Raw genomic sequence first — 6936 nt, forward strand, 5'->3', positions numbered from 1 at the left:
TGTGCTTTGAAATTTCAAGGCATCGAGGCAGTTAAGCCTCTTAAACGGGGCGGAGACAGGGAGCGCCATCTCCTTCAACGGGAGGCCTTCTGGATCTATACGCTCCAAACAGTACACCCTAATGGTTTAAATGAAGAACTGGTTTTAAATTGCTTCTTGTGAGTTTCTATGACCTTTGTGTAATGCATATCTACTTACAGCCCAGTAAATAATGTATAGCCTGTGGTGGGCTCTCTCTATTTTTGCATAATTTTAAATAAATAAATTGCTGATTAATGCATTAACATGTAGGATGCCAGAGAAGGGGCTGAGAAGATGGGTGCACTATTGCCACCATCGTCCTATTTTGCATGTTTGTATTTTTTGCTTAGCCTATTTAATGTGTCAATCAATTGTATTTAGGCTATTATTATATTATTTATTTTATTTTTTCATTTTTCTTAATGCGGATTAATTTGGCAACTGTTTGATAGGGTTTGCATGTGTCTATTTACTATAGTCTGATTTATTGTGTCTTTTGTGTGCAAATATGTTGTACAACTGATGGTGCAGCGCACCCTTGGGTGCAGCTCACCTAATGAGCTCATGTGATTCACCTGTAACCCTTTACCCCTTCAATGATAAAAAGCATTCATGTTGGTAGTCACACTACACACTGACGATGGCTTAGGCCGAAACGCGTCTGTGGACATGGCATTAATAAACTAGACGTACCGCATAGCGGTACAAAATACGACCGCCACTCAGTCCTGTACATCCTTTCCGCGAAAATAAATCACACTAATCAATTACTCCATCCCCCACTCTTGAAACTTTTGTGTATGCTTGTTTGGCATGCCTGTGTGTGTGTGTGTGTGTGTGTGCGGCTGCACAGAAAGTAGCCTACTGGCGCTGAAAAGGTGAATAGATTGTAGAATAGCCAAAGAAGTTGTAGCATTGTTATAAAACCTTTAAAATCTCTGAACAATCACAAGTAGGGCAGTTCATCCATTGCAACTGGATTGATGAAAGGTCACTTACACCTGTAGGCTACATTGTATTTGGGAAAAGCAAAAGGTATCAGCATAATGTTATATATATTTATTTATTAATAAACAAAAACATCTGTCAGTTCCATGCCGTTTTCAACAGCTATCAAAAACAAAAGGTCATTTTTGGATAGATGGATTTTTTGTGAATGTTTCTTCTTCTGCATAAGATTTTAGTCATCTTTAGTTCATGTGATACTTAATTTGTGCATTGACAATAAAGTAACAGTAGTCTGAAACGAAATGCTGTTTTACATCTAACCAGTGGTGCAAATAACTGACATGTCCAAATGGGCCTTGATGAAATGCGTCGCTAGACTGTGCATACACATTTTAACGGGCCAAAGTTGAAGAGCTGTTGTCCGTTGTTGTTCGTGCAAATATAGGCTGATTCATGTTCCCTTGCATTGTGTAACTGAGGTCCATGGCTTGTCTGGCTTTCACCAGACCAAGCTCAATCTTTTAAGAAATCAAAAAATAAATAGCGGGCAGATCAGGCTGGGTTCAGCCTAGTCCATAGGCGCCCGATATTGTTTAATTTTCCGATTGAGATATCCACGCTCTGGTTATTCTAAATGAAAAATGCATCAGGGAGTTATGACAAAACTGTAACTAACAAACTAGATCCTAATAGAAAGCTGTTAGCTTCCCTAAGCTACAGCTAGGCCTATAAGGTAGGTCTATTCACAACATAAATTGTCAATAGGCTATGCTGGCGACACAAATAAAATCTCTTTTGGAAACCAATGGCTTACGCCTTACAGTATCAAGCGGACTTAAACTGCCATATCGTGCGAAAAGTTGTAATAAAATTCACGCAACTCCATGAGTCAAGGAAAGCGCGAATGAAGTAGCCACTTCTAAATGGAACCCACTACACAGTAGCTTAAGTTGTGTTGCTAAAGCAGCCATAATGAAATGAAGGTGTCATTGTTTGGATACTTCACACACACGTGCCTTTTAATCTCACAGACTACAACTACCAAGCTGGAATCAAAGCACATCGATTCCCCTCTCACACCCTGCACGCACTTAAAACAAATAAACAGGCGTCTCAGTCTCACGCATGTATAGGCAAAACTGTATCAGACCGGTGTAACGTTGGTAAATCTTCAATTGCACAGAATGATTTTTGTAGCACTTGCAACAAATGACAGTCGAAAGATACAATTACAGTGCTGCCATAAATTTGCTTGGTATAACCGCATTTATAGTTTTCTACAAATGCAATCAAATTGGCCTCCATCACTCAACCAACGCTACTAAGGAAGTTCCAAAAACAACGTCGTTCTATTAAGTTTCGTTAAATAAATAAATAGCCTTCCAACAGGTTGAAGCGGAGCTTTGATACCAACGTTATCGATTAGTTTCAGTTTCTCTCGGCGCAGGCACATTGAATGAATGCTCATACCACCACTTAATTGTAGGGCTCCATGTTTAATGACATCGATAGCAGAAACGTTTGTTTTCTTTTTTCGTCGATCAGCGGTTTCTTAATCAACTGCGCAGCAAATTATCAGATGAAGCACCGGGCCTAGTTTCACTCCACGACTCGGACCAGCAGTCTCCATGTTGCGGACCCATATTTTGAGAAATGCTGAATAGACCACAACCAATTTCAATACTCCGACACGGTCACCGCTAGACTAGGGGAGAAGGGATGAGAAAAAGATCTGGCCTGGCCACAGTTCTTCCAGAACCCGTAACAGCGTTATCAGTTTGTGTGAATGAAACGGCGGCCATAGTGTGACATCGTAAAACCAATGGTGTAGAGATGGCCACAGGTGTTTTTTAAGTGAGCCACGTTTGCATGTAGGCAATTTATATTCACAATACTTGGGCCTACTAAAATAAATATTATTTTATTGCATTTGTATTGGTTGTTTAGAGTAAAAAAAACAATCGGTCGGTATTAACGCAAGTTTACAAACGGAAAGTCGGTCGGACTAAAAGGGGAAAAAAATAAATATTTGGGTCGGTTCTAAATTGACAGGGTCGGTCGGGTTACGGCAAACGAAAATATTTTTAAGGATGGCCTAACGGTAACATTATTGTACCTAGGTCCTTATTGATATTATAAGATTAGCATTATCTGCAGTAAAACCAAGCATGTCCGATAAACTCAGATTTATTTCGGCTTCAAGAAGAAATGGGAATTACATTTCATGTGAACATCGTCCTATCCTTATTAGACGTTCTCTGCGGTAAACTACAGTCCTTGTAGGAAGCGCCCATTGTTTTTCCAACCCACTTTTAACCTTCAACAAAATTACGTCTCACTGCAACGATGCGCCATCTAGTGGACAAACGACTACTTATCTCCAATACTGGAAATGCAGCCATGATGATGATGATGAATATTTGGCTTTCTTTTAATCCTACTGAATTTGTAATTATATATCGGCCGTTCTAATACCAATAGTATGTGCGTACCTGTGTGTGTGTGCATGTGTATGTGTGCACCGCCATCTACAGGCCAATGAGTGTACAGTCACTAAATGTACACATAACCTAAATTTTTTTTAGACCCCCCCATGGATGAAATTTCTGAAACTTGGCATACCCCAGAGAATGCCAGGTCAATCATACACATAAAATTTGGTGCAGTTCTGAACATCTTAACTGAAGATAGGGGCAATTAAAGCAGAATGATATTGCATTTTCATTTTTTACCGGGGGGGTGCAAATCACAAATGAGTGATTATGGGCTAGGTTGATGTGGGCCCTTGAGACCAACATACCATAAAAATGTCTTAATCCTCGGTGCCACGGTTCAGGTAGTTATTTAGGAAAAACGGCATTTTTTGGGTTTCGGTGGGCCCAGCGCAGTGGGGAAGTGGCCCCCGGGGACCAAACGAAATTTTTCCGTAAAAGTCTAGTGGGGCTACATACCCACCAAATGTCATGTGCCCCGGTGGGGTACTGGTCCCGGGTATCGTTGACCAAAAATTCAGGAAGTAGATGACGGGGGGGAGAATATACTTGAGAGTGCGGTTTTTCTATTCTAAGTTGTCACCTTTTGACTCGCACCCGAAATTGTTGTGAGATTTGGAGTTGAGCGCGCCTGCTCTCACTGGTAATTATGTGATTGTCTACAGTGCTCTGGGGTAGTGTATCCACATCTCAACACCTTCCATGGCCAAAAGATGACATGTGAATACACGGTACCAATCATGTGTTGTGATCTCGCCGCTGGAGCGCGGTCGGTGTTGTGAAGCCTTGCACACGTGCAGTTCTGCCCGAAATAGATGCTCGATAAGGGCCCAAAATGCGTTGAAATAAAGGACTTGCCTAAAGGACTTTGGTGTAAAAGTGGTGTTTGGGAATCATGAGTCCAACATGGGTGTCTTTTTGGTGTAAAAGTGGTGTTTGGGAATCATGAGTCCAACATGGGTGTCTTTGGTCAACATGGTGAGGTTCTTGGATCCTTTGATGATTTCTGGCTTCAGAAAAATTCCCCACTTCCATAAATTGAGGGGAAATATCTTCTCCAAACAGTAGCTGGAAGTCCTGCAGCACCTACAATCATCACCATGACAGACAAAACAAGAGTTAAGTCAAAACAAGGTAATTTGAAATAATAATACAGTGATCAAATGTTTTATACATCTCTTAATAGTTTAAAATGTTCTAATACACGTCTACATTTACTGGCTGCTGTCAAAAATGCATTGTTTTACCTCTTGTAATTCCTGATTCTTTGACAGGAAAAAAGAAAAATGTATCAAATTTTGTAGAAAAAATTGTAGATATTCATATAATTTAGGACCTTACCTTGCTCCAGAAATCCTGATTAGAAGAGTCCATCATCCAGCTTCATCCAGTCCACCACTTCTTTCTTGATATCGTTTAAAAATAATAGAAGACAAATAGAACACATTTAAAAAAAGAAACCTTCGTGCAAATGGCAACTTGACCAGCGGTTATATTCACCTGTATTGAAAACACGAACTTCAAATTAACTTAGTGATGGTGGGGGCGAATGCTAACTTTTAACTGAAAAGTTTGTTGGCTTTGATTTAAGATTGACGGTGAGCTAACTAACGTTATGCTAGCGTGCTAACTTAAGTTAAAATAACCTAAAAACTTCACAGTAGGCTAGCTTCATTAACCCAGTCTTTTACAAAAAAGTAAAACATGACCCAACGCTTATATTCACCAGTATTTGACGGCACGAACGTCAAATTAATTCAATCATGGCGAGCGAATCCCAACATTTATCAGAAAGAGTTTGGTCAGATTTGATATGGCGTGCTAAAATTTGCCAGTGCGCTAACGTTGAAGTTAATAACGTTAACGCGGGAATTCCACAACACCTCGTGAACCCAGTAAATCCTTAGCAGAAACGTTAAGTTTGAAAATGCACGACAGGAACGTTAAAAGAAAGTTACAAATGCTGGGCTTCAGACAAACTACATCTTACATTTCACCTTACCTTTCGCCAAAGTCAGGCAGCCATTGTTCTCAGGCAACTTCACTTATCCAGACAGAGACGTCCGACGACATATGCGAACTCTAAGTTCTCAATCAGATTATAGACATCCTGGGAGTTTGTGCAGTTGTAGCACCTCTCTAGCGTGTTTGGCTATAGTGAGAGGTGGCTATCCTGAATTCTTTAACTATCAATCAAATAAGTGGGGTTTCACTAATAAACGTCATCAGTGTGTAATCAGTGTTTAACTTGTGTGTGTAATTACTAACTTATTATATGGAATATTTTTTCCCTTTAAATCACCATTTAAGCCTTAATATATACACTTTAACATACAATTAAAGGTCTTGGACTTACCTTTATCCTTTAAACACTTTCCCTTTTTTAACCAAAATTACTCTTTTTCTTAATGAACTTAAAATATCAAAATAGTCATTCACCACAACTGTTTTATAAAACGTATAAAAGATTTACTTAGAAAAAATAGGTAAGTATTTAAATGTGTCTTTCCCAAAATCACTTTGCGAATCAGAAATGCATACACATTCACATTCAAAACATAAGTGCCCAAGAAAATAAAATAGCCGGCAATAACCTAGCCTAATTGTAAATACCTTTCAAATGTTCAAGTGATGCAGGCCTGAATGCAGCTCGGGTGCGGTGTAGCCCTAAGCAAAATGGCTGCTTCACCACGAAGGCAAAAACAAAAGAAAATGGTACCTTTACTCAATGGGAATGTAGGCTTACGCGCGCAGGATCAAAGGCAACAGCAGCAGGAGATATGACGAGAAGATTCACAATGAAGATGAGACGGTTGAAGAGAAGATTCATGCAACTGACGATTTCGCAAAGTCTACCACTCGGCAACGCTATCCGGCTCCGTCGGGTCTTTCGTTGTCGTTTTTCTTGCAGTTTCACAAAGGCTTTACTAGTCAAGGTCACTGGTTGCTAGCTTGTTAGCAAAGTCCATGCAAAGCACTAGCCACTAAGTCAGCAGCTAACTTAAACTTCTTTTTGTCTTTGTGTGCTGAGTCGTCCACTCAAACGGACATAAACTATCACCATTTACGCTTTACAAGAGTTCTTGTTGAACACTTACTAAACTGGTGCATTACATAAACAGTTCTCTATAAGCAAACACGCTTCTCAACTCGTACTCTTTCGTGCTTTCTCCCAACTCCATTTCACGTTATCTCCCCATTTCTCTCGCACTCGCACTCGCACCCTCACTTCCTTGTCCTTTTAACTTGAATGTGATTGGCTCATTCACAAAACTTTCAGAAATAAAATTTCACGTAGGCTATTATTAAACAACAAATATTTAACAATTTAAAGGCTATTCTCAGTAAACATTAACCTTACCCAATATGCATTTCTCTTATTGAGCAAACTCATAACGTCATTGCTGGTCAATGAATGTTAACCTTTTAACCTTACATTCTATTTTTTAAACTATGAAATGAATTACTATGAAAT

The 6936-nt window shown here is 39.6% G+C and overlaps 1 long non-coding RNA gene across 3 annotated transcripts; it reads right to left on the minus strand.

Moving 5' to 3' along the window:
- Window positions 1-3767: 3767 nt before the first annotated feature.
- On the minus strand, window positions 3768-6654 carry LOC125308535. 3 transcript variants are annotated; one of them, XR_007195906.1, is made up of 3 exons: window positions 6075-6654; window positions 4803-4866; window positions 3768-4547 (listed from the first exon to the last, which is right to left on the minus strand). It is a non-coding gene; the product is annotated as an uncharacterized LOC125308535 (long non-coding RNA). The 3 variants fall into 3 exon arrangements; XR_007195905.1 differs by lacking the exon at window positions 6075-6654 and adding an exon at window positions 5188-5456; XR_007195907.1 differs by lacking the exon at window positions 6075-6654 and adding an exon at window positions 4962-5456.
- Window positions 6655-6936: the final 282 nt, after the last annotated feature.

Source organism: Alosa alosa, chromosome 15 (genome assembly GCF_017589495.1).
Source record: "Alosa alosa isolate M-15738 ecotype Scorff River chromosome 15, AALO_Geno_1.1, whole genome shotgun sequence".
Taxonomy (NCBI): domain Eukaryota; kingdom Metazoa; phylum Chordata; class Actinopteri; order Clupeiformes; family Clupeidae; genus Alosa; species Alosa alosa.